General features: G+C 41.0%; 1 protein-coding gene across 1 annotated transcript in view; it reads left to right on the top strand.

Annotated features, from left to right (window-relative positions):
* The window catches only part of SAMD5 (sterile alpha motif domain containing 5), a 443,554-nt gene that overhangs the window by 80,378 nt on the left and 335,783 nt on the right, over window positions 1-27,393 (top strand). The window lies entirely within an intron of this gene.

The raw sequence follows: 27,393 nt of genomic DNA, 5'->3' as shown, positions 1-27,393 counted from the left end.
TCTGATATAAGATAAAATTTCAGAATTATGAGAACTACTAAACAATGTGTGCATAAATTATGTTAACACTAATTCCATTGTTCCTCATCTACAGTTTTATATATGACATTTTAAGCTTTGAAAAATATCTGCTTGCTTGCAGAGTTGATTGTACAGTGAATAGTGGCAAAATGAATGTTATTTTCCTGTTAGATTCAGTTTTCAGGTTTTAGAGTATTCATTTGTGTATTTACTTATTTAACTCGTATCTTCTCTGCTTGATTGGGTAAGGATCAATCAAAGAGGGTAAGGACCATGTCTTTTTCATTACTGTATTCTCAGTGCCTAGGGCAATTGTAATTCCTACTAAAAATATTTTTTCAATGACTATTTTTGTTTGTTTTTTGTTTTTTGAGATGGAGTCTCATGCTGTTGCCCAGGCTGGAGTACAGTGGCACAATCTCTGTTCACTGCAACCTCCACCTCCCAGGCTCAAGTGATTCTCCTGTCTTAGCCCCTTGCGTAGCTGGGATTACAAGTGTGTGCCACCATGCCTGACTAACTTTTGTATTTTTTGTAGAGACAGGGTTTCACCATGATGTCCAGGCTGGTCTCGAACTCCTGACCAGTGACCCCCTGCCTTGGCCTCCCAAAGTGCTAGGATTACAGGCGTGAGCCACCACCGCACCTGGCCCTTTTCAATGACTATTGATGCTGTTCTAGAAAAATATCATCTGGTATAAAAAATCAAAATTTTGTAAAATAAATAATTGCAGTGGGGAGAGCATCTACTCTCATTTTATAATGGCTATATTAATATGCCAACAGGGATATGCTGTTCTCGCTGGTGAATTTACCATAGAGTGACTTTTCTTCCTGCAGCAGTCTCAGGACTTGGTAGGACTGTTCCTCTCCCAGGCTGACCTTTTGACTGTCTGATGTAGTTTGTTCCTCCCAGTCTACCAGAGCAATCACTTATTTTGTTAAGTTCCTAGAACTTAAACTCCCTTTCCCATTTCATGTCTAAGTTTATAATAACAAACAGAGCTGAACTGTGAGGATTTATTTTTCTGAAGTATGTTCTACAACTTGGAAACTTTCAGTGTTTGAAGCTTTGCATTTTTCAAAATATGTCTTGGATCTACTGTTTTAACTTTTTAAATTTAGATCTCTATACATAGATTTCTTAGAAGGAGATACTTGTGCTTCTCAGGTTTATAAATGAAAGCAAATAAATTAAGGTGAAACAAACAATAACGTGAGGCAAATGAAGGCAAAGAAAAAAAGTCCAGGGTAAGGGTACAGTTGCTTAAATCTCCCTCATTCATTCTCAAAAGGAATCGTTATAAGCTAATTAACAAATCTCAGTAGGAACTTGAAACATAGACATGTATCTTAATTTGTTTTTAAATAGTTCAGATAAATGCACAATATGAATAGTATTGCCATTTTTTTTACATTTTATTTATTTATTTATTATTTTTGAGTTGGAGTCTTGCTCTGTCACCCCCGCTGGAGTGCAGTGGTAGGATCTCAGCTCACTGCAACCTAATTTTCCCAGGTTCAAGCAATTCTCCTGCCTCAGCCTCCCAAGTAGCTGGGACTACAGTTGCACATCACTGTGCCCAGGTAATTTTTGCATTTTTAAGTAGAGACAGTACCTCACTATGTTGACCAGGCTGGTTTCAAACTCCTGGCCTTGGGTGATTCACCTGCCTTGGCCTCCCAAAGTCCTGGGAGTACAGGTGTGAGCCACCGTGCCCGGCCTGCCCAGTCTCAATGAATCATTTCAGTTCCCCAAATCAAATGTGTTTTTTGTTACCCTATCACGCAATTCTGAAGTAGCTTTTGGAAGACCACTGCTATAACAGTTTGCATATCAAGATGACATTATTGCAGTGTTACTTATAAGGATCACTTAACTTAGGGAAACTGGTAGTGGGTTGTTTTCTCCATACATCTTTTAACTAATTTTTGATTCATGTACTAAGCACTCAAGTATAGCACTCAAGTACTCAGTACTTTGATTCATTAAATATAGGCATGACTTCATGTTACAGCCTTGTTGGGGGACTATACCTTCTGGTTTATGCCTGTGGTCCTGGCATCATCATCATATTATTCTGAAATAAGGTCTCACTCTGTTGCCTAGGCTGGCATGCAGTGGCACAATTGCAACTCACTGTAACCTTGACCTCCTAGGCTCAAGTGATCCTCCTGCCTCAGCCTCCCCAGTAGCTGGGACTACCATGTACCACCATACCCAACCAATTTTTAAAAACATTTTCTGTAGAGACAGAGTCTCACTGTGTTTCCCAGGCTGGTTTGAGACTCCTAGGCTCAAGCAGTCCTCCTGCCTTGGCCTCCCAAAGTGCTGGGATTACAGGCGTGAGCCACCATGTCCTGCCTGGCATTATTATTTTAACACTGCCCATTTTTACTTTCAAAAGTTTAGACAGTAATTTATATGTTATTGTTTCTATAGGAACTTTTAAAACATCCTCTACATATTTTCCCCACTTTCCCTACTTCTCTCCATCTCTAATTCTCACAGAATAAGCCTGTCTTTTGCATGTGTGCCACAGAGACAAATCTAGCTTGGTCATTATGAAACATAAAGGATTAGGAGTTGGAGCCAGACTACCTGGGTCCAAAGCCCAGCTCAGCCATTTGCTGTCTGTGTGATCTTGAGCAAGCCAGCCAGCCTCTCCAAGCCCCGGCGTCCTCATCTGTGCCTGCGGGAATGGTAGTAGCACTTCTTACAAAGGCAATAAAATATAGCTGCTACCAACCTAGACTTTCATATCCAACTGCATGGGTCTGAACCCACTATAACTTAAGGCTATGACAGCATTAAACACATTGATATATATGTGTGTGTGTGTGTGTGTGTTCTTAAAATAAAACTTGGCACATCAAAAATGCTTAGTATATGTTAGCAATTGTTATTAGTGCTCTGAGGATTAAATATAATATAAATATGATGCCTCACACACAGTTAGCACTTAATTCATGAAATCCAATAATGTCACTGGATACTCACCTGCATGTCTGGTTTCTATCCCTGCCTAATCCCAGCAACAATGCATTCGTCATACATATTCTAGATATGTGCATACATTTGTATGTGCATAGGTCCGGAATTAGAAACTTTGAGCAGATATTGCTTTATCTCTCCAAATAGACTGTTCAGGGCTGCCAAATCGCAGTTAAAAATCTAGCAAAATGCCAGCACATTTCAAATAAGATGTAAATATGAAATTCACTTACTCTTAAAGGGTATATAAAGGCTTTGCTAAATTAGAAATGCAGAGAAGGGAGGTTTATTTATCCTCTTTATTTGAAGTGAGAGCCAGAATCATGATGGTTTAACAGTCCTAAATTTTCCTTGGGTTTTTCCAGGAGAGAAAGAGATTGTATTTATCTCTTAAAGACCCATACCTATCTCTACATAGGAACTGGGAGAAATTTTATTTATTTAACGTTTCTCAAAGAAACCCATGGTAGCTGGGTCTGTGTTTTTCTCATTTGAAAATCCACCTACATAGCATAGTGTTTTATTGTATGTGCTCAGTAACTGTTTTTAGTTTGTTTGTTTTTTGAAACAGAGTCTTGCTCTATTGCCCAGGCTGGAGTGCACTGGCATTATCTCAGCTAACTGCAACCTCTGTCTCTTGGGCTCAAATAATCCTCCTACCTTGGTCTCCTGAGTAGCTGGGATTAGAGGTGCATGCTGCCATGCCTGGTTAATTTTTGTACTTTTGGTAGAGATAGGGTTTCATCATGCTGCCTAGGCTGGTCTCGAACTCCTGTGCTCAAATGATCTGCCCGCCTCAGCCTCCAAGTGCTGGGATTACAAGTGTGAGCCACTGCACCTGGCCTTAGTAACTGTTTAATAAACCAAAGACTAGATAAATGATGGGCTTCTTTGTTGAAAGTAATGCTGTTTTGGTAAAGAGAATGCTTTCTCAGAAATGAGTTACTTTCACCTAGAAAAATCTAATGGTTACTTACTGGTGTCTGTTTTCCTGTAAGAAGCAACTAAATGATAACAAATTGTGTGTGTGTTTTTTTAATGTAGTCAAAGAATTAAGATTATTTTTGACATTGGATATTATTTATCTTTGTTTAAATGTATTCAAGGTTAAAATGAAATGAACCTTACAACTTTGTGTGTCTTTTTCTCCTGGGTATGTATATTAGTGCTATTCTTTGAGGTCTTTTTAAAAAGCTATTAAACTATATAAAACCATGGAGACAATAGATGGAAAAAAATTACTTATCTAAGACAGACTCTGACCCAGATTGTTTCAATAATAGCATCAATTTATGAACAAAAAACAAAATGCGGGAAAAGTCAACAAAGCAACTACCGCTCTTAAAATCAACCATTGCAGAGAACGCTTGTATTGATAAGAAAAATGCTTCACTCTTATCAATGATAAACAGTGATGGTTTAAAAGTATAACTCAAAGAAGGTGTAACTCCTGTGGCATATAAAGGTCGTTCGGAGTGTGCACTACCTGATTGTCCTTGTATCCCTCAAGTGCCCAGCATGGGACCTTGCACCTGTTGGCGCTCAGGACGTGTTTGCTGAATTGAAGGGGGTCACCACACATGGGAAGGGTCACCCATTGCTGGATGTGTCAGTTTTCTTTCCTTCTTCCCACTTATATACTAAGAGCAGAGTTCAATAATGTGAAATCTGCTTGACCTGCCAGAGTAGGAGACACTTTATACATAGCTTTGAACATTTCCTTATGACGAGTTTGCATCTTACAGCTTGCACTGTAAGGATGGGCGTTCTAGCCCAAAACCAATTCAGTCATACATCTGGATAACATGCTGTTCAGTTTTCCATTGAAATAGGGATTTTAATCATTTAGAAATAGGAGATCTTCACTAATTTGAAAAAACTAAGGATATAAAGATCTCTGTGGCATTTTTGGAGAAAGACTTAAACGGTGGCAAGTGTATAACATCTACATTTATAGGTCATCCTGACCTCCTGGGCAGCATGGCCTCCACGTGGGCCCACCAGCACTTCTCAGAGTCCCTGTGCCACCAGTGAGAAGGGCTCAGGAGGTGGTGCCCCACAGCAAGCAGCTCTTTTGTCTCTAGAAGTCTCCCCAGTTTTTCTAGCCTGATGGGTAAAATAGCCACAGGAGCATCGAGAAAAACAGATCAGAGCTAGTGCTGGAAAGCAGTGGAGAATTTGGCTCTCTCCCAAGGCCCCAGTGTGCCTCACCCTTATATTCAGAGAGATGGGCTCAAGCGACCCTCCAGCCTCAACTTCCCGAGTAGCTTGGACTACAGACATGTACCACCATACCCAGCCAATGTTTTTATTTTTATTTTTTTATAGAGACAGAATCTCACTATGTTTCCAAAGGTGGTCTCAAACTCCTAGGCTCTAGCGATCCTCCTGCCTAAGCAGGTATTTTCCTAAACAAAGACCTACCTTTTTTCATATGAATTGTTCCACTGTCCTAGTGGCTGCAGAATGTTTCTCTCCCACCACAGAAGTGAAGAGGCAGCTAGAGCGAAGCGGGGTCTGCCCAAAGAGATGGGCACGGGCTGCCATAGGAGTGTCAGAGAGGCACCTCACATAGTCACAGACATTCAGGGATGGCTCCAGAGGAAGAGGGGGGGCATCTTAGTTAAGTGGCCAGCACATCCCAACACAAGCAATTGGCTCCTGTGGATTTAAAGAGTGATCATGATTTAAAAAATGACTTCCAGGTATGTAAAGCCCTACTCAATTCAGATAGACGCTACGCTCCTAAAAGCCTGGGTTATGTCTTAATAATATCTAGGAACTAGATGATGGTCATGATCATGTATGAACATGTTCACTCTGAAGGATTGGGCAAGATGCTGAACATTGCTGTGCATCAGTCTGCTCTTCTGTAAAACAGATAATAATACCCGTATTGAAAGGATGCATGACAAATACATATGTATTCGTGAGAGAACACATGTAAAGTGTCCAGACTGGGAATAGATGGCTAGCACAGCTGTTGCCATTTTTCTTTTTTCTTACACTGTATTCAGGATCCATAACATTCATCCATCATTGAGATCTTGAACCTCCTTAAGCAAGAGGAAGCTCCCAGACTTTTCGAACTAGAAGAGACATCAGGATCATGTAGTCTAGGTGTTTGATTTTTTAACAGCTATGTGGTAGAGTCCTGAGATACTGCAGAGGTAATTAAGGTTGTGAGGGATTGGGCTTGGGTTCAGGTGTGGTAGAGGGAAGTGGCTTTATTACATCACACCAGAAGTTAGTGGCTGGGACTGGAATCCAGCACTCATGCATTTGCTCATCTGTTCACTCATTCATTCATTTTGTTGAACATTGAGATCTCACTCTGTATCATGCACTAGGAAAATAAATGGCTTTATAATCCCATGGAAATTAGAGCTGTCTCCCTATCCTAACAGAGCTGACAGTCTAGTATTGAGACAGATGACAACATACAAATAAATATCCAAGTAAATGTATGATAAATGTCTGGTCAATACACTGAAGCCAAAGGAGAGGGAGGCTAAGGGGAAGGGGTGAGAAACCTACTTTAGATTAAGGAACCCAGAAAGGCTGTCTGTGCAAAAAGTCACCCATTTAATAGAGCTTGTGGAAGTGCCATAAAATGTTTGGTCAATAAATTTGGTATATTCTTTACAGCGAATATGTTGGAAATAGTGACCGATGCCCCAGCTGTGTATTGAAGCATTTGTATTAGTCATTTGCAGTTGCCTGAATGCAGCGCTTTTCAAGCTGCCTATCTGAAGGTTTTTCAGAGACTGACATATCTTGAACACAGATTTCAAAATAATTAAAACTGCAAAAGCATGTATCAAAGTTTGACTCTGCTGTGCTCGCTTCTCCACAGTCATGTCTTGAACTTCCTTTCCTTTTCCATGTCTGAAGGATTAGAGGCCACATCCACTGTAGCAGCTCTAAGACTTTTTTGCAGACTCATCCCCATGAAAGCAAAATAAAAAAGCAACAGATGTCCAGGGGCGGTGGCTTGCACTTGTAATCCCAGCATTTTGGGAAGCTGAGATGGGTGGATCACCTGAGGTCAGGAGTTTGAGACCAGCCTGGCCAACATGGTGAAAGCCTGTCTCTACTAAAAATACAAAAAGTAACCTGGCGTGGTGGTGGGTGCCTGTAATCCCAGATATTTGGGAAGCTGAGGCAGGAGAGTTGCTTGAACCTGGAAGGCAGAGGTTGCAGTGAGCCAAAATCATGCCCCTGCACTCCTGCCTGGGCAACAGAGTAACACTCGATCTCAAAACCAAACCAAACAAAGCAACAGGAGCAAAAGTGTAAAGTGAAACAATGAGCACGTCCATATCCTAGTCTGAATTAGACTGTTTGTGAATTATCAATAGCGGAGCACTTTGATACTTTTTTCCTTCTCCTTTGCTCATCTCTCGCTCATTTCTTTGCTTGCTAACGTGATCAGAGTTAGGTAAGAGCAGAAAGTAGAGAATGCAATAGTTTCTGTTCCTTTTTGTTAACAGCTGTTGTAAAAGGTTTTGGAAGCAGAGAAGATTGAAGGTAAAATGAGACTATAAATAAGTTCGTGGATAACGTCATTGATTTTAATTATGCCAAGTTCTGAGTAGCAGGTATAATTGAGACTGAGTGTGTCCTACAAGTTTTTTATCTAATCCATTATATTACAAAGGCAGGTATTGGTAAATTGCTGTTTCCACTTTAAGGTCTATTATTATTATTATTATTTGAGACAGAGTCTCTCACTGTCTTCGTCTGGAGTGCAATGGTACCATCTCAGGTCACTGCAACCTCTGCCTCCCAGGTTCATGTGATTCTCCTGCCTCAGCCTCTTGAAGAGCTGAAATTACAGGTGCACACCACTATAGCTGGCTAACTTTTCTGTCTTTTTAGTAGAGATGGTGTTCACTATGTTGGCCAGACTGGTCTCAAACTCCTCTAGTGATCTGCCCACCTTGGCCTCCGAAAGGGCTGGGATTACAGCCTGAGTCACCGCCCCCAGCTTTAAGATCTATTATTAAACAAATATAGTAGAGTTATTATGATGGAAGACTTCCTTTTAATAGTCAAAGGGGAAAGACGGAAGGAGAATGGAGCAGGAGGAAGTTCAGAGCCCATCCAAACTACAGCTTTACTTGTGGAAGATAACTGTAAACACGCTTCACTAACAGTCAATCAGAAATGGTCATCAACAGGCATCTCTCATAATCTTGGCCATATGAAGAAAATTGGGGTTCAACCTGATGGTCCTCTCAAATTTTAAATGTAGTATGATTTTTAAACATTGATTAAAAAGTATATTTTCAGTTATATATATTTTTTGAGACAGAGCCTCACCCTGTTGCCAAGGCTGAAGTGTGATCTTGGCTCACTGCAACCTTTGTTTCCCGGGTTCAAGTGATTCTCCTGCCTCAGCCTCCCAAGTAGCTTGGATTACAGGTGCCCACCACCATGTCTGGCTAATTTTTTGTATCTTTAGTGATCTTTAGTAGAGATAGAGTTTCACCATGTTGGCCAGGCTGGTCTTGAACTCTTGACCTCGTGATCCACCCGCCTCAGCCTCCCAAAGTGTTGGGATTACAGGCATGAACCACCATGCCCGGCCACATCAGTTGCATATTTATTAGACCTACTAGTCTGATTTTGGCCATAATTGTTGCTCTGGCAAAATTTTGGTTTGTGTGTATATATAAATTATAATGGAGATTAATGTTCATTCTCTAAAAATATGTTTTTCAGAGAAAATGGGATTATCATTTGCTGTAAGATTATTACAGTAATAATTCAATTTGAATAATGAGTTATTAAGAACTCCAGTATTTCACTTTCCCCAATTATTATTGAGCCAAAAACTCTATATTATTTACCAAAAACTCTATTATTTACCAAAAAAAATTCTATTTTTTTCTATAAAATTATAAGAATGATAAACATCACTTAGATTTACTCTAGCCACAGTTCAAAAACAGTATTTCTTTTGCAATTATTTTTAAAAGTTACTCAACAAACCTACCCATTCACTAACATTTGTGCATATCTGCTTCATTAGTTAGGTAGGTGCTGTGGAAGAAGAGTTGATGTCTTGTTTGATTTTATTTGGAAAAACGCCACGTGGACCAGTTGCACCAATGGATGATGTTATTTCTTTACATGTATTCAGAACCTTCCCATTTCAGAGGAAATGGGTCACTTTCAGGGGCCATGTACTTTAAGTTTCAGATAAATGTCATTTGAAAACTTTCTTTTCATGCCTTAAGTGCTTATGATTCTGGGTCATGGTGGGAATGTGGGGAGTGGACACTCAGCTGGAGAATTACCTGGATTTGTGATAGCACAGGTATCCTGCGATGTCATTGTCTAGTTAGCCAGCGAGTATTTTGGAAGGATATTTATCATACAGATGGGTCTTTAGGAAATCAGCATTTTCTCAACTGTAGGGTTGATGATTTTTAGGATTAATTAGCAGGGTTATTAATCCAAACAATTAAATTCTCTCCTAAGAGTACAGCTGTCTGATTAATTAATCTATTAATTAATCAGTGGCTTCTCCAGATGTCTGTTGAGATACTGTCCCTTGAGCACTGCTGAGATGTGTTTTCAGACCATGAATTAATCCCTTTCACTTATTCAACTCTACAGTAAAAGGAGACTATTTATTAAGAGAGCCCAGTTGCGGGTTTGCTGTGAGCAAAAATCTATTTGTAATTATTTCAGGTTATCCTTCTCACTCACGTATGTGACATAGTTCTGTGTTGTGAATTGATAACATTTGATAAAATCTTAATAGCTTTTTAGATGTATTTCCTCTCACCCTACCGGAAAGTGTACTTACAAAATTAAACCTTGCAGCTGAAAAGAGAAGAGTCATCACGTTCTAAAACATGATGTATTTATTTCAATAAAGCAATAAAATTATACCAGTAATTTTAGTCATATAAATTTCATGATCTATTCAGGAACCATTGTTTTCCAAGGCAAAACTTTGTGTTGCAACCAGGTTTTTCCCTGAGTCCTGCTTCAAACTCATGTGAGCTCCAGGTTCTCTGAATAGTCCTTCTGTGGATGTAGCTAGGAATCCCCAGGGAGTCATGGTTTGGTAGCTCACAGAGTGACTTCTTCCTCTGGGCCTGACTGACCCACTCTGTCCTCTGGTCACCTAGATACAGCCCAGGTAGAACTACCCTGCAGGCTAGGTCACTCAGAGCACCCAGCCCTGCACAGCTGTTCCTTCTGATGGCTCTCTCTTTCCTGGTGCCATGTGACTTTGGCGGGAATATGCCAGGCCTTCCAGGCAGAGTCACCAAACCATTGATGCAGTGGAGTCCTGAAGGTGACAAAGTTGCCAGGTATTCTTTTTACTTTTCTATTTTTTTTTCTTTTACTAATTATTTTGCTTTGTTTTATTTTTGAGGCAAGGTCTGGCTCTATTGCCCCAGCTGGATTTCAGGGGTGTGATCATGGCTCACTGCAACCTCTGCCTCCCACGTTCAAGTGATCTTCCCACCGCAGTCCCCCTGGTAGTTAGGACAACAGGCATGTACCACCATATCCGGCTAATTTTTGTATTTTTTGTAGAGATGGGGTTTCACCATGTTGCATAGCTGGTCTTAAACTCCTGAGCTCAAGTGACCTGCCCACTTCAGCCTCCCAAAATGTTAGAGTTACAGGCATGAGCCACTGTGCCCTACAAATTCTTTTTAAAATGAAAAAGCATGGTTCTCTTTCCTCTGCTTTTTTCGGTGGCAATATAATACAGCAAAAAACCACACAAATTTTGGAATCAGAAAGCCCTGGGTTCAAGGCATTCAACTACTTAGTGTCTACATAGATTTAAAGAGGATAATCGTGATGATGCTGACTTCTTGGGGTAGCCATGAGAAATTGCACTGGGGAGACTGAATGGAATCCAGGCATCTCGTTCTCCTCTCTCTGGATTCCAGCCCTTGGATCCCCTGCAGAGTCAAAACATCCTTTTCTGTACATCTGGCATTTGCATTCATTCATTCATTCATTCATGCATCAATCTGTACCTACTGTGTATCTAGTACTAATATCTAGCACTGTGCTGATTTATGTCCTGAAGGTCTGTCCGACGTGCATAAAGTTGGGGAAGAGGACAGGAGAGAAGAAAAGTCTTGAGTAGTAGTTGAGGCTATGGATTCATTGGAACTGAATATGTGCAAATTAAAAAGACAAGGGCTGAGGATGTACTTCTGGGGAACACAACCATTTCAAGGGAGGGCAGGAGAGTTGTTCAATGATGGACACTGGCACTGTGTCATGGAACACAGAGGACATGTGGGCAGTGGAGGGGAAGGGGAACTGAGGACCGCAGTGGGTGAAGTTGTAGAAGATGAGGGAGATTTCCAAGGGGCAAGTGGAAGCATACCAAATGGTTCCAAGTGTGCCTTTGATTGGGCAAGGCCAGGACTTTTGTGACCTTGGTGGAATGATGGCAAAGAATGCAAAATTGCTATAGGTTAAGAAGTGAATAAGAAGGAGAGTGTATAGGTTTCCTGAAAGAAGCCTGACTCTAAAGGGGAGAGGGCAGTCAAAGAAGCAAACAGAGATAAGAGGTTTGTATTTTCAGACTAGACAATATTGCGATAAGTTTCAGATAACTGTGCTTGCCATAATAATTTAAAATGTGCAGTGAGATAAGTTTTCTCAAATTGTAAAATGTCAATGAATCTCTAAGCTCAATGTTAATTATTAAAGTATAAATTCTAATCTAGCTATAGAAGTTGTCAGAGTTTGAGGGGAAATGTATTTAAAAATTTTTTTTAAATTCTTTTTTTCCAGGTAAAATCTTGAGGTTTTGATTAGTGAAATCCTTTGAGGGAAAAGAACACGTCCACATACTTTTGTGTGACCTCCTTAGAGGCCTCGACATTCAACTTGGATATTTCTTTCCTGAGTTAGAATAGAAGCGAAGAGAACCAGAACCATTTTCAGTTCATATTTCAGTTCCGTTTCTTGTCACAGGAGGTTTTTTTTTTTTTTTTACTTTTTTTTTTTTTTATTGCATTTTAGGTTTTGGGGTACATGTGATGAACATGCAAGATTGTTGCATAGGTACACACATGGCAGTGTGCTTTGCTGCCTTCCGTCCCCTCACCTGTATCTGTCATTTCTCCCCATGCTATCTCTTCCCACCTCCCCACCCCCCGCCCCTCCCCCATTTCCCCCCAACAGACCCCAGTGTGTAGTGCTCCCCTCCCTGTGTCCATGTGTTCTCATTGTTCAACACCCGCCTATGAGCGAGAATATACGGTGTTTGATTTTCTGCTCTTGTGTCAGTTTGCTGAGAATGATGGTTTCCAGGTTCATCCATGTCCCTATAAAGGACGTGAACGCCCAACGATGATAGACTGGATAGGGAAAATGTGGTACATATACACAGGAGGTTTTTGAAAACGAACACAGCTTTGCTTCACTGCTTGGTAAAGCTAAAGACCCTGCTACCAGACTGGTCTCTGGCTGTTCCTCTGTTTTTCATGTAAAAGTGTTACTTACATGTATTTTATTGGACCAGCCTGACCTCTGCAGCAAAAAGGAAACAAATGCTGAACTCCATGTACTGGTGTACTGCTGGGGCTCCAGGAGTCCCCAGCAGGTGCGTATGGAACCAGGAGGTGCATATGGGATCAGAAGGTGTGTATGGGACCAGGAGGTATATATGGGATCAGGAGATGTGCATAGGACCAGGAGGTATATATGGGATCAGGAGATGTATATGGGACTGGGAGGTATATATGAGATCAGGAGGTGTGTATGGGACCAGGAGGTGTGTATGGAACCAGGAGGTGTATATGGGATCAGGAGGTAAGTATGGGATCAGGAGGTATGTATGGAACCAGGAGGTGTATATGGGATCAGGAAGTATGTATGGGATCAGGAAGTGTGTATGGGACCAGGAGGTGTATATGGGATCAGGAGGTGTGTATGGGACTGGGAGGTACATATGAGATCAGGAGGTGTGTATGGGACCAGGAGGTGTGTATGGAACCAGGAAGTGTATCTGGGATCAGGAGGTATGTATGGGATCAGGAGGTATGTATGGAACCAGGAGGTGTATACGGGATCAGGAAGTATGTATGGGATCAGGAGGTGTGTATGGGTCCAGGCGGTGTGTATGAGACCAGGAGGTGTGTATGGGTCCAGGCGGTGTGTATGAGACCAGGAGGTGTGTATGGGTCCAGGCGGTGTGTATGAGACCAGGAGGTGTGTATTAAACCAAGATGAGTGTGTGGGACCAATCGAGGTCTCCCCATCCCTCCCCCACTGCCTGTTTCCCCTGGAGAATTCTGGTTTGGGGAGTGAGAGCCCCTCTAGTTGGAGGAAAAGTGATCAGGGAATGTGGATCCTGTTTGCAGTGTGGTCAGCCCAGGTGCTGGATATTGAGACTCTGGTTCTGTGAGGAGCTCCTTGTCAATGGAACGGGCCGTGGGTATGGTTCCTCGTGGATAATCTATTTAGTCAGGAGGTGTAACGACTTCTGCAGCAGTTCTCCCTGATCCGTCCTCTTCCAGGTATCTCTGCTGTCACTCCAACTCTGATCTAGGGAGTTCACCTGGGAGTCAGCCCGTGCCTACACAGAGACCAAGGAGGAGTCCAGACTTCAAGATGGCAAATTTTTCTTTGTTTTTTTTTCTTCTTGGCTTCAGATAGATTTTCTATTCCTTGATAGATGAAAGAGGTAAAGAAACAGTGCTGAGCAGTGAACAGCCTCCCATTCTTGGGCGTTTCATAGGGAGCCTCCTCTCACCCTCCTGTCTAGTTCACAGGATTCCCTGACCTCAGATTTGCCTTTCTCTTTACTTTCAAAATTAGATAAAGAAACATGTCTATTCTTGGAGTACATCACTTTCCCCCACTCTCCCTCTCCTCATTTAGAATCCTATGTTTTGACATAATGTATCATGGATTGTCACCCTCGATGATTAAAAACGGCACTGATGAGTTGAGGCTTGTCAAGACTTGATCACAGGGTCTATATGATCTGTCAGATGGTAATAGGACATCTCCAAGAGAATATGAGAAAGCAGAAAGTGTGAGAACAAATTATGGATTCTTGTGGAGGAGGCCAGAGGTGAGATGAGGCTACCTCGAATCAGATTCCTTAAGGAAATCAAACGCCACTATAGCAGTTCTAACCTTGACTGTGTGCGAACCGTGCACCGAGCAATGTGGAGGGAATGCTAAAACTTAAAACTACATCTTCACCATAGCAGAATCTTCAAAAACATGGGTGGGCTGTTCTTGCTGTGGTTGGGACTGTGATTATTTTATTTGGGTGACAAACATAACATGAAAGACTGAGATTTGTTAGCTTTCCATGGGTTTCATACAGAATACACAAGCTGACCCCAGACAGATGAGACTCTTTCCATGCTCCTGCAGTGGAGCTTGTTTGAGATCCATCTTTTGTTCTCTATCGCTGTGGTGTGGCCAGCAACTTGGCAGCATTTCATTAGGAAACAAGGTATCCAAAAGTAAGCAAATCACAAATCCATCAGGTTTTTCCCATGAGTTTACAGATTGCAAATGTACATTATTTGTACCTATCCTAAACACCATAAATCAGATTTTTTTTGTTGGACTGCAGGCAACTATTTCATTCAGATATTTGGATAATGTTTATTTTTATGTCCAGAACAACTCCTCTAACTCCTGTAAGGATTTATTTTACTGTATGATTTGTATCTAACTGTAACTTGTGATATATATATATATATTTTTTTTAAAAGCATTGTACATGTATCTGTTTAATATCTTTCTAGAGAGTAGAAACTTTGATACGTCCTGGGTGCACACTTTTCTCAGAACTTCACAAAGGATCACGCATCCATGTACACATTGATTGAAGATAAACATACCTTAGATCATAATCCTCAGTCCTGCTCATGAATTGGAACACTTGTTAGAAAGATAGAAAATAAGAAACAAAACTAAATAATTAAGTTGAAGCATATTTTTGTCTCCTGTTACTGTTATTCACGTCTCATATGGTACTAAAGGATTAATCACGGTATGTTGCTGGTCGACCCATAGATTTGGCACAGCTTACTTCCCCGTGAATGCGATTATGCACTTCGGGGTTTTTACGAAGCAGCAGCTGCCAGAGGAAAGTGTGCTAGGAAGCATTCATATTTTGTGAAAGCTATCTTGGTGCATTGCCTCCTTCACTTGAATTAGCACTCAGTTGTCCTAAAGGAAGGGGCTGAAGACTCAGCAGAGTTGGAAGAGACCTCCAATCTCGTTAGTATAACAGCATCTGCCTGAATTTGCTCACATCAAATTGCAGCAACTTGTTTCATTTTGGTTTTGCTGCCTTACTTTACAAGAGACACAAACGCATTTCACATTTTAAGAATATCCGTCTACGGGTTGAGAACTACATAACAGCTTGAGAACTGGTCAAACCTCTCGCTTTTTAGATATCTTTCATCCCTGTTTGGGTTGGATAAGCTAAAAACTGTGAAAGTCCATCATTTTTGATGTAACGTTTTTAATTCTAAACAAAACAACTGGCTGGAAAGAGTAACAGTGCTGAGTTAATGCTATTCATTCTGCATTAAAAATTATACTAATGTATATTTTTTCCAAATTAGGGGGATAGTATATCAGGTCATATTTTGGAAGTATTCCTTTGCTATGTTTGAAGCGATCCTTGTGGAAACACACTGTCACAAAAATTCTCACTCAATAAAATAGAGTAGTTCCAGAATAAGAAAAATTAATAGATAATTAAAAATCAAAGAGCTAACTATTCAGGCTAATAATGCTAGAATGAAAAGTGTGGGTGTGGAGGCTGGGGGATGCTGAAAGCATACCTCTGTCTGAGGCTCACGGAAAAGGGGCTACATTTATTTGAAGTTGATAAGAATCAACTGAAATGGAATGGATGGAATGGAAATACATTTCCTAAGTATACACAAATTACTGCGCTAAAATTTTAAAGCCATGTAAAAGTAAAGATGAAATTGAAAAGATAAGACGGCCCACATTCAAGATTCTTATTCTTTAAAAAGAAACAGACCTTACGTTTCTTCTTGGGGAATTACATCAAATATATTAACTGAAGTTATTTCTGGGTAATTACAAACGAAATTAAACAGAGTTTTGTGGGGATATTAATAAAACAGAGTCTATTGGCAGCACAATTTCAGGCCCATGAATATATTACTCAGTATAATATTTTCAGTGCCCTATACAATAATTTTTGTGAGCATGGAAGTATATATAGATGTTACCTTGATGGGTTTATATTAATGAACAGAGAGATCTTTTTCATTAGATTTCTAGTTTTGACCTTTAAAAAATTTTTATTGTTAGAGTCAGACATTCCCGAAGGCAATGCTTACTTCAAAACTAAGGGATCAGTGTTTCAGATTTGCTCTAGTTAGAAACTGATGATAGTGTGTTGAGTTGGAGGAGCGACAAGCATGTGACAGCGTCTCAGTGGTCGCATCTCCCAGCACCAGAGCCTGGTTGTTCTTCCGTTCTTTTGGGGACCAGCAGGGGCAGCTCAGTGTGACAGAACTAGTTATGTGTAAAGCCACGTCTGGAACACAGGTTTTCCAATTTCCTAACCACTACCTTTTCACTAAGCTGTTCACTACGAGTTCAAGTAAATTGACATTTGGCGTATTTATGAACAGAGTACACCCATTTCATTAAAAACAAAACAAAACGAAAGCTGCCTTCCTTGCTGGGAGCTGGAGGATTTGATTTTTTTGTATTTGTGCAGAAATTGAAATCTGGTCAGGATGAAGTTAGTCTCTGTATGCTTTTAGCTTTCATTGATACTACTCTCTAATAATCTTTCTGGAAGACATTCTAAGTTTATGAGGCTGCACGTATAGTTTTAGGACTTAATTTCCCATAGTGGTTGGATTAAAAATACACCATTTTAAATTGAATAACCCTGGTGTTTAATATGGAATATAGGCTTAATATTGTGAGAAAAAAAATGTTCTTTTTAACACGAAGACTGACCACTGGAAAAACAGCAGACTTAACACAACCGCCAACGTGAGTTATGCCAAACTGACAAGATTATTTTTTACATAAATGTACTAACTTTTTTTTTTTTTAACTAAATACCAGGACTTATGACTTGAGTTATGCTTGGATCAGTGAAAAGTGTCATTTTTAACACTGCCCTTAATTTTTCCTCCTATAAAGACCTGGAAGTTTTATGGAAAAAAAGAGGTCAGCGAATGTGTTCTGCAGTTGGAATGAGATTGTGAGGACATTGTGCCCTTTTCCCCCCACCACATAAATTCCAGCCAAGAGATAGGTTCCCTGTTAGGTTAAGTGCTATGTAATTACAAAATCACTTCCAAGAAAGGGAAAAATACAGTTGGCAGAATTGGGGAGTTTTGAAACACATGAGCCCATGCCAGCAGCATTAGGTGGGAATCCAATTTCAATTCTGGTTTTCAAGAATGGAACTAGGTTTGGCTCATCTTTCATTGAAGTGCCAAGGAGTTTTTGCTCAGCTTGGTTGGAAGAATTCTTTTGATTCTCCGGCGCACTACCTTAATTAAGCTTCAGCATCATGGAATTTGTGAACCAAAGCTGGCAAATTTACTGAATAAATTTACCTACTACGTAATTGCCTTCATGATAGCTTTCTACGTACGTCTTCTAGAATACCTGCAATCTACAGTGTTGATGTAAGGGAAAATCAAGAATATACATTATTGGATTACTGGAGCATGGAAAATAGCATGATTACTTTTTAAAAATTTAATTAAAATGATAGTGGGGAACTTAAAATGTTTTGAGGAAGAATGGCTCTAAAGTGTGGCCATTGATTTATATATAAGGGATAATCAGAGCCTTGACCATTAAAATAAAGAATCTGTGGTCTGGTTGCATTTCCATGTCTAAGGCTTCTCTGATGCCGTCTTCTTGTCACTTTCACTGCTAGGCCAATGTCATGCTCATGTTGCTGTTTTTAGCATTTTATTTCATTATTTTTTTTTAGCAGACAAGGACTGGCTCTGTTTTCCAGCCTGGAGTGCATGATCATAGCTCACTGAAGCCTTGAACTCCAGGGCTCAAGCAATCTTCCTGCCTCATCCTCCTGAGTAACTGGGACTACAGGCATGCACCACCACACCTGACTCATTTTATATTTTTTTGTTGTTGTTGTAGAGATGGGGGTCTCACTATGTTGGCCAAGCTGATCTTAAACTTCTGGTCTCAAATGATCCTCTCACCTCAGCCTCCCAAAGCACCAGGATTAAAAGTATAAACCTCCACACACAGCCTTGTTTTTAGCATTTTAATTTCATAAAATGTGGTGATAAGAATGGATGGTAAAGAATCTGTAAGTAATCTTTGTAGTCTTAAACTTATTCTGGAAATCATAGTACTATGCAGTATGCTTGGCAAAGAAATACCTTTCCAGGTTTTTCTATAAACAAAGCAATGTATGGAAAATGGGGTAAATGGGAAGGATTTAGAAAAATATTAATCATTTTAAAAGACCTATTGAAATTCTATTAAAATCAGAGGCTTAACCCCTTTATGCTTTCCTAAATTTAACAGAATTCACATTAATTTGATTGTAATAATGTGCAAATTTATCATACAGAAATCCAAGATGGAGTGATGAGTTGAGCCAAAAGATGAAAACAGTTGCCATCAGGATTGTATCTGCTGCTGGGCAGTGCACCTTAAAAGGAGAAAAATTCTTTTTTGTTTTTGTTAAAGCTATTATTTTTCAAGTTTCTTGTTCTGAGCTTAACTGTGTTCCCCCTCCGCAAGTTCATATGCTGAAGTCCTAACCCTCAGTACCTCAGAATATGATCTTATTTGAAGATAGGACCTTTATAAGTTAATCAAGTGAAAGCAAGGTCATTAGGGGGACCCTAATCCAATATGACTTGTGTCCTCATAAAAAGGAAATCTGAGGCCAGACACACATACAGGGAGAACACCTTGTAAGCATGAAGATGGCCACCTACTAGCCAAAGAGAGAGGCCTGGGACAGAACGTTGCCTCACAGACCTCAGATGGAACCAACTCTGCCAGCGTCAGTCTAGGACTTCAGCCTCCAGAACTGTGAGATGATACATCTCCGTTGTTTAAGCCACCCAGTCTGTAGTTCTCAGTTATGGCAGCCCCAGCAAACTACTGCAATCCCTGGAAGACATTACCTCCCATCACTGCAGGACAGCTAAAGGGAGAACATATTTACTATTTTTTTTTTTTTTTTTTTGAGATGGAGTTTCATCCTGTCGCCCAGGCTGGAGTGCAGTGGTGTGATCTCAGCTCACTGCAGCCTCCACTTCCCGGGTTCAAGTGATTTTCCTGCCTTATCCTCCTGAGTAGCTGGGATTACAGGGGCCTGCCACTATGCCTGGCTAATTTTTGCATTTTTCGTAGAGATGGGGTTTCACCATGTTGGACAGGCTGGTCTCAAACTCCTGATCTCAGGTGATACACCTGCCTCGGCCTCCCGAAGTGCTGGGATTACAGGTGTGAAACACTACACCCGGCCAGGGAGAACATATTTAGTGGATCACAGAATGGGTGATACTTGTCCCATGCAAACATTTCTATTTTTTAGATACATCTGGATTTAATTCTTTTAACAGTCTAATTCAAAAGAACACAACTTGTTGTCTCTTTTGTTGTTTTCATCAAACAGTTGGGAAAATAGCCACGAACCAAGTATGAGGACCGCACATTATGCTGTGTGCTGTGCTCTGTAAACAATGAACATAATTTTCTCACTTATGAGATATTTTCCATGCTGGGCACAAATCTCTTGTTACACATCTTACACTGTACGTGTTCAGATTTCCATTTCCATTTATATGTGAAAAGTATTTGGTCTGGCTGATAAACGCACAGTGAAATGAGGAAATGGATCATTTACCTGAAGCATTTAGTCTGTTGCAATTCCTATTATTCCTAACTGATCTACCCCATTGATGTAAAAAATAGGAGACAAAAAAAGTTTCCTCTAAACAAGAGACTGTATTCAAGACATGATCGGCGTTGATGCAGTGACGACACTCCTGGGAGCAATTGCCATGCCCGGCGATGTTGTGTGTAAGCCGTGCTCCAGGGAGGTGATTCCAGAGCAGTCTCTCCCCACTGCCATCTGTTACGCAATTTATTTCCTCTAAAATTGTATTCAAGCATGGAATTGAAATTTTCATCATTAACAGTAGTTTTCTAAAGTAAGGCACTTGCTAGGCATGGCAAAATCATACCAGAATGTCTTTAAAATTCAAATTGCCCACTAGTCCTTTTAATCAGACCTACACATACTGACTGTCCCAGGAGCATCTGGGTTGGCCTCAGTCTCACGAGGTTGACCAGAGTTCTTGAATCAGTTGCTCTGATGAGTGTCTGGCCCTCATTTTTCTTACGGTTGCAAGAGATGTGATCGGGATAAGGGGTTGAGCCAAGGAAGATGGCCAGGGATAGGTGACCGACTGGAAACAGATTGGTGCAGAAAGAATCAATGGTATTAATAAAAGCCAGAGTTCTTTGGTGTTTTCTTTTTTGTTTTGTTTTGAGACAGAGTCTCACTCTGTCACCCAGGCAGGGTTACAGTGGCGCTATCTAGCTCAGCTCACTGCCACCTCTGCCTCTCGGGTTCAAGCGATTCTCTGGCCTCAGCCTCCTGAGTAGCTGGGACTACAGGCATGCAAAACCATGCCAAGCTAATTTTTGTAGTTTTAGTAGAGACGGGGTTTCACCATGTTGGCCAGGCTGGTCTTGAACTCCTGACTTCAGGTGATCTGCCCACCTCAGCCTCCCAAAGTGCTAGGATTACAGGCGTAAGCCACTGCACCTGGCCAAAGCCAGAGTTCTTTGTAAGAAGTTAAAAAGCCTGGCTCTGGAACTACATAAAACCGTTAGTCAGGCGTCCCCAAACTACAGCCCGCGGGCCGCATGTGGCCCCCTGAGGCCATTTATCCGGCCTCCCGCTGCACTTCAGGAAGGGGCACCTCTTTCACTGGTGGTCAGTGAGAGGAGCACAGTATGTGGTGGCTCTCCAACAGTCTGAGGGACAGTGAACTGGCCCCCTGTGTAAAAAGTTTGGGGACGCCTGCCTTAGATGGAAAGTGTAAGAGAGGGATTTGAAAGAAGAGACAGAGAATTAGAGTCAAGTGGAAGCTGGACAGAAACCACATAGAGCTGGTCACAGTGGCTCACGCCTGTAATCCCAGCTCTTGGGGAGGCCAAGGCAGGTGGATCATGAGGTTAGGAGTTCAAGACCAGCCTGACCAACATGCTGAAACTCTGCCTCTACTAAAAATAGAAAAATTAGCTGGTTGTAGTGGTAGGCACCTGTAATCCCAGCTACTCAGGAGGCTGACGGAGGAGAATTGCTTAAACCCAGGATGTGGAGGTTGCAGTAAGCTGAGATCACACCACTACACTCCAACCTGGGTGGCAGAATGAGACTTTGTCTTTTTTTAAAAAAAAAAAAAAAAAAAGAAAGGAAAAGAAAGAAATCACCACGGAGAGTGAGGAACAACCACTGTGACCTCCAGTGGGGGTTTTCGTAATGTGAAATGTGAAGGGTACATTGAACTCCTCCGAGCATTTGGAGTTCAGCCAGTCTTCAACTTTGCTGCTGGTAAAATTCTTTAGTGAAGAGAAACAGAGACTCCTCAAAGTCACCTAAAGTGATACCACCTAGGTGCAAGGATCCGTGGCCAGAATCTCACTCAGAGAGGTGGCCTGGAACCCTGGTTAGAGTCATACAGTAGACTGATGGAGAGGAAGGTATAATGTGGGAAAAGGACAATTATCATTGAGCTCTAAGACAACTGGAACTTCCGATTATCCGAACACCTGAGCACAACAGCTGGGGATTCTTGCTAGAGTGCTGGGCGTTGATGCAGCTCATCTCCCTTTGATTTTGCTTTCCCACATATGCCTTTAAGCATCGATTACTATCACCAATCGTTTATCTATCATTGTGTGTCTCAAGTTCAAGCTCTCCAAAAGCAACGGTAGTTTAGGTTTAGTTGATCATATTATGGCCTGGTTGCTGTCCAGTGAAAAGGTGGATTTATCTTGGGTCACTTCCTAACCCTAACCTTAACTCTAACCAGCCCAAAATGTCACAATGTGCACAACTTTTATACTAACCTAATGGCCTAAATCATTTTTTTTTTAAAATAAGACTTTTGCACTCCCATTTTTTCAATAAGCCTTTTAAATCACTCTTTATATTTTATATTACCTCTGATTTAAAAACCAAAACAATCCCATTACTGCTTCTCAAGGATCAAGTCTCTACTTCACTACTTGACATTGAAATTTTTAGTAATCTGGCCCACACTACTCTCCTAACCTCTTCATCTATTAGTATGCTGTTCTGACCTTTTCTTTTTTTCTTTTTCTTTTTTTTTTTTTTTTGAGACGAAGTTTCGCTCTTGTTACCCAGGCTGGAGTGCAATGGCACAATCTCGGCTCACCACAACCTCTGCCTCCTGGGTTCAGGCAATTCTCCTGCCTCAGCCTCCTGAGTAGCTGGGATGACAGGCACGTGCCACCATGCGCAGCTAATTTTTGTATTTTTAGTAGAGACGGGGTTTCACCATGTTGACCAGGATGGTCTTGATCTCTTGACCTTGTGATCCACCTGCCTCGGCCTCCCAAAGTGCTGGGATTACAGGCTTGAGCCACCGCGCCCGGCTATTCTGACCTTTTCTACCGTCTCCAATTGCTCTCTCTAAATTTCTTTGCCTATTCAAATTCTGCTCTTGAACTTTTTTATTTTTGAGAAATATCGTAGGAACAACACTAGATTTGGCCTCAGAAATCCACGGAAGCACAGAGGAACCCGTTGTGTGAAACTGGATGAATCACTGGTCCTCCCTGGATCGTTGTCTTCATTTATAAAATATATTTAGTTCTATCACGTTATCTAAGCCGCTGCTTTCTTCCTTTTATACTTGCTGTAGGGCTGAGCCAGTGACATGACTCAGTCTTCTCTCTAACTCTGTTTTCTGCTTCCTGAAGTTGTCACAGTTAAAGTCTCAGCTGTTGCTGAAAAGTTTGGCCCGGTGTGGTGTCTCATGCCTGTGATCCCAGCACTTTGGGAGACCGAGGCAGGTGGATTGCTTGAGGTCAGGAGTTCGAGACCAGCCTAATATGGTGAAACCCTGTCTCTACTAAAAATACAAAAAAATTAGCAGGGCCTAGTGGCATGCCCCTGTAGTCCCAGCTACAGTGAGCCAAGATTGCACCACTGCACTCCAGCATGGGCAACAGAGTGAGACTCCATCTCGAAAATAAAAAGTAAAAATTTATTATGATTATATCTCATAGAAGCATTTGTCCTATCATCTGCTTCTCCGCCTTCCTGCACCCCTGAGAGCAGCTGTGTAGTGTGGGAGGAGTGTGTCTAGTCAATGGGTTTTTGTCCTCTGAATCTGTAGATTTCTTTTCTTATTGAGCTTCTGATCCTGTTACATGTGTTCCGAGATCCCCATGCACTAGGATATAATCTGACCCACTGTCAAATTTCTGGCCCCGTTTCTGGCTAGTTGAGCCTCTGGGCACTCACTGAGGCTCGCAGATAGGGATTATTCTCTATTCCTAACAGTTTTCTTCCACTGCCACCTTGAGACCACTCTTTCTCCCCCTGATACCCTGAACAATGACCATCAGGCCCGCTGCCTGCTATATGGGCAGAGGTATTAATGAAACCTCCAGGAACCTGATATTCCATTAAATGTTTGTCAAGTGAATTCACTAACACAAGAGGAATAAATGAACATACAAGGCAAAGGAAACAGAATGAGAGAGAAACAGAGAGATGGAGGGGAAAGGGTAGAGGAGGAGGAGGAGGAAGAGGAAGAGCAAGAGCAGAAGGGACAGGATGGAGAAAGAAGAGGACAGAGGTGGCAGGAGAGAAAAAAGGGAAGGAAAATGGTGAGAATGCATCTGGGCCTTACTTAAACATTTTCCTCCCTCCTGTCTCCACGGCTCCACCTCCCAGCTACATTCATCCAGCAAGTGACTATTGATCTGTGTCCTCTCCTTTCCTTTGGTGAGTGCTCTGCAGGATGAGGGAATCAGCACCTCCTGCCGCTCCAGGGAGTACCAACACATCACAGGTGGCAAAATGAAATATGTTTTAAAGAAGACAGCGTGCACAGAAAATGAGCTGCTAATTTTGTCTGGAGAGGTCGAGAAAAGTCTGATGGAGGAGATGGTGTTGGATAAGTTCAGTAAGATCAGCAGGATTTGTGAGGCAGCAAAGGTGGCATCTGAGACAGAGTGAACAGCTTGTAGAAAAATAAGCTGATAGGCTGGGCATGGTGGCTCATGCCTGTAATCCCAGCACTTTGGAAGGTAGAGGCAGGCAGATTACCTGAGGTCAGGAGTTGGAGACTAGCCTGGTCAACATGGTGAAACCTTGTCTCCACTAAAAATAAAAAAAATGAGCCAGGTATGGTGGCAGGTGCCTGTAATTCCAGCTACCTGGGAGGCTGAGGCAAGGTAATCACTTGAACCTGGGAGGCAGAGGGTACAGTGAGCCAAGATTGCACCATTGCACTCCAGCTTGGGTGACAGAGCTAGCCTCCATCACACAAAAATAAATAAATAAATAAGCTGATTAAACCCAGCAAATGATTGATACATGCAACAACATGGAAGAATCTTAGAACTGCAGTGTTGAGTAAAGAAGCCAGATGCAAAAGAGACATTCATATGATCCCATGTCTACGGAGATGAAAGTCAGTCTAAACTAATCTGTGGTGTAGGAAGCTGGAAAGTGGTTACCTGAGATTAGGGGTGGGGAGGGTTGGGGATAGTATTGCCTGAGAAGGGACCCAAGAGAACTTTCTGGAATGTTGTCAGTTTTTATGAATAGTGAGTACAAGAGCACATACATATGTTAAAATTCATTAAGCTGCATACTTACCTAACTTAAGGTTTTTGCCTTTTACTATACAGTTGGCCTGCTGCATCTGCAGTTTCTATGTCCATGGATTCAGCCAACCACAGACTGAAAATATCTGGGAAAAAAATGTGTCTGTACTGAATATCTACAAACATCTTTCTTGTCATTATTATGTTATAAACACATTTATATCTATGTTTAGATTATTTAGAAAATCCAAATAATATCATATAACAACTATGTACATAGCATCTGCATTGCATTAAGTTTTATAAGTAATCTAGAGATGATCTGAAGTATGTGGGAGGGTGTGTGTAGGTTATATGCAAATCTATACCATTTTACTTAAGGGACTTGAGCATCTTGGAACCCATCCCCCACAGATATTGAAGGACGACTGTATGTAAATTTTACTGCAATTTTTTAAAAAAGGTAAGCAGAATAAAATTATACATGGAGAACAGTACATTTAAAATACCAACACACATACTAAATAAATAAATAAATAACCAACAGTCAAACAAAGCATATTAGACACTAGCCCTGATTTTACAGTTTATATTTCTGGCTTGAAAAGCTCATTGAAATTTTAAATTAGGCTATATTAATGCGATGTGAATAAATTATAGGTCTGATTTTTAAGATTAGATTCAATAAATGTGAACCTTTAAATAGTTATTAACTTAAAAACAGATCACTGATAATATTTGTCTCATGCCTTTTGGGTACCTATTTTCTACGATTTGGGGGAAAGCATTCATTTTTATTTATATCAGAATTTAAAAAACTGAGAAAAATTAAGATATTGCTTATTCTGAGGGGTAGATGAATGAAATGAATAAATGAAAATTATTTCATTCATGACCACAAACTCATTTATAAAAGCCCTCCAGAAATAGCTGAAGAATTTGCCATGCATACAATATTAGCAAAATCCAAATACTAATAAATATTTAGTTCTTTGAAATATGCCTGAAATGCGTGTCAGTATAAACATATCTTCCTCAACAGAGTGGTATGAAAATATTGGCTGGAATGATTTATCTGAAAATGTTTGGAGTTGAGTATTTTTTAAATAAATAAATTATATTAACCACAGCTTGAAATATACCAAAGACAGAAAGAGTTCCTTCACTATGATTCTGCTATTCTAGATGAGAGGTCATGACTCGGCTTTTATGTTGCAAAAACAAAATGCTGCAGAGGCTCTGGGGAATGAGGAGTGGTCACCACATGCGTGGTTCATTTAGGATTCACAACCTTGCATGTGGTGTGACGTTGGGCCTTTGCCTTAACCTTTCTGAGGCTCAATGTCCTCATCTGCAGCTATGTGTGCAGTCCCTATGAGGACTGAGTGATAGGACAAGCTGAAAACACAGGGTCTGGCATATAATAGGTGCTCAATAAATGTTCCCCTCCCTCCCGCCTTTCCCGGGGATTCCCTGGTCAGTATGGTCCCACCATTAGTCAGCAGCAGTGACTGCATCATCCTGCTGCTCTTTGACTTTGGTAGTTCTATTCACTAGCCATAGGATACTTTCAGAATATTAATTAGTAAACAGACAGGGAGTGATATTTGGTTCAGGTAACATTTGTTCCTTTGTTTTGAGTGTTAATAAATAAATTCTGGTTTGTATTAGTCCATTTTCACACTGTAATAAGGAAATACTGAGACAGTAATTTATAAAGGAAAGAGGTTTAATTGACTCAGTTCTGCGTGGCTGGGGAAGCCTCAGGAAACTTACAATCATGGCAGAAGGTGAAGGAGAAGCAAGTACCTTTTTCACAAGGCAGCAGGAGAGAGAGTTAAAGGGCAAGTGCCACACTTTTAAACCATCAGATTTTGTGAGAACTCACTTACTATCACAAGAAGAGCATGGGGAAAAACCCAATGAGCCAAACCCTATCCTAGTTGGACAGAGCAAGTTGAAATTATGGGATAAAAGTTTCTCTTTGGTAATTTAATTACTGGGATCTAGTTGAGGCTTCTCTGTTCTTGTGGATCTCTCCTTTGTTATGTGAGGAGTAGCATATTGTGGATGGTCTTTCTTTAGATGAGTCTTATTTATACCTGGTAGGAAGAGATAGTGACCTCTGAATGGGAGCTTTGCAGAAAGCAGGTTAGAGACACTCAGGAACTTCAAGAAAAGCAGGACCTCTCATGGTGGTTGTGTGTTCATTCCTGGCCGCTGTGCCCTTGGGCCTCACAGTATGGAAAAAAATACCTGGAAAAGCAACTTTTCTGATTCATTGGCCTTTGGAATTGGTTTGTGACTTATAGACTCTACTTAGAACATAATTGTGCCATTTCCATCTTTGCAAATGTGACATACTCTTGAATCTAAGCTGAAGGGATAGCTTTATGAAATGAAATTACTCCATAGTGCTTTAAATGGAAATTGCTGCATCAGCTACATGGCAATATCTATTCTGGAAGCTAATTGAAATTGCTCTGGCAGATGCCGGCAACAAATGCTGGGTTACA

This window comes from Saimiri boliviensis, chromosome 4 (genome assembly GCF_048565385.1).
Source record: "Saimiri boliviensis isolate mSaiBol1 chromosome 4, mSaiBol1.pri, whole genome shotgun sequence".
Classification (NCBI taxonomy): domain Eukaryota; kingdom Metazoa; phylum Chordata; class Mammalia; order Primates; family Cebidae; genus Saimiri; species Saimiri boliviensis.
The sequence above is the reverse complement of the archived record's forward strand: the minus strand, read 5'-3'. Positions and strand labels throughout refer to the sequence as shown.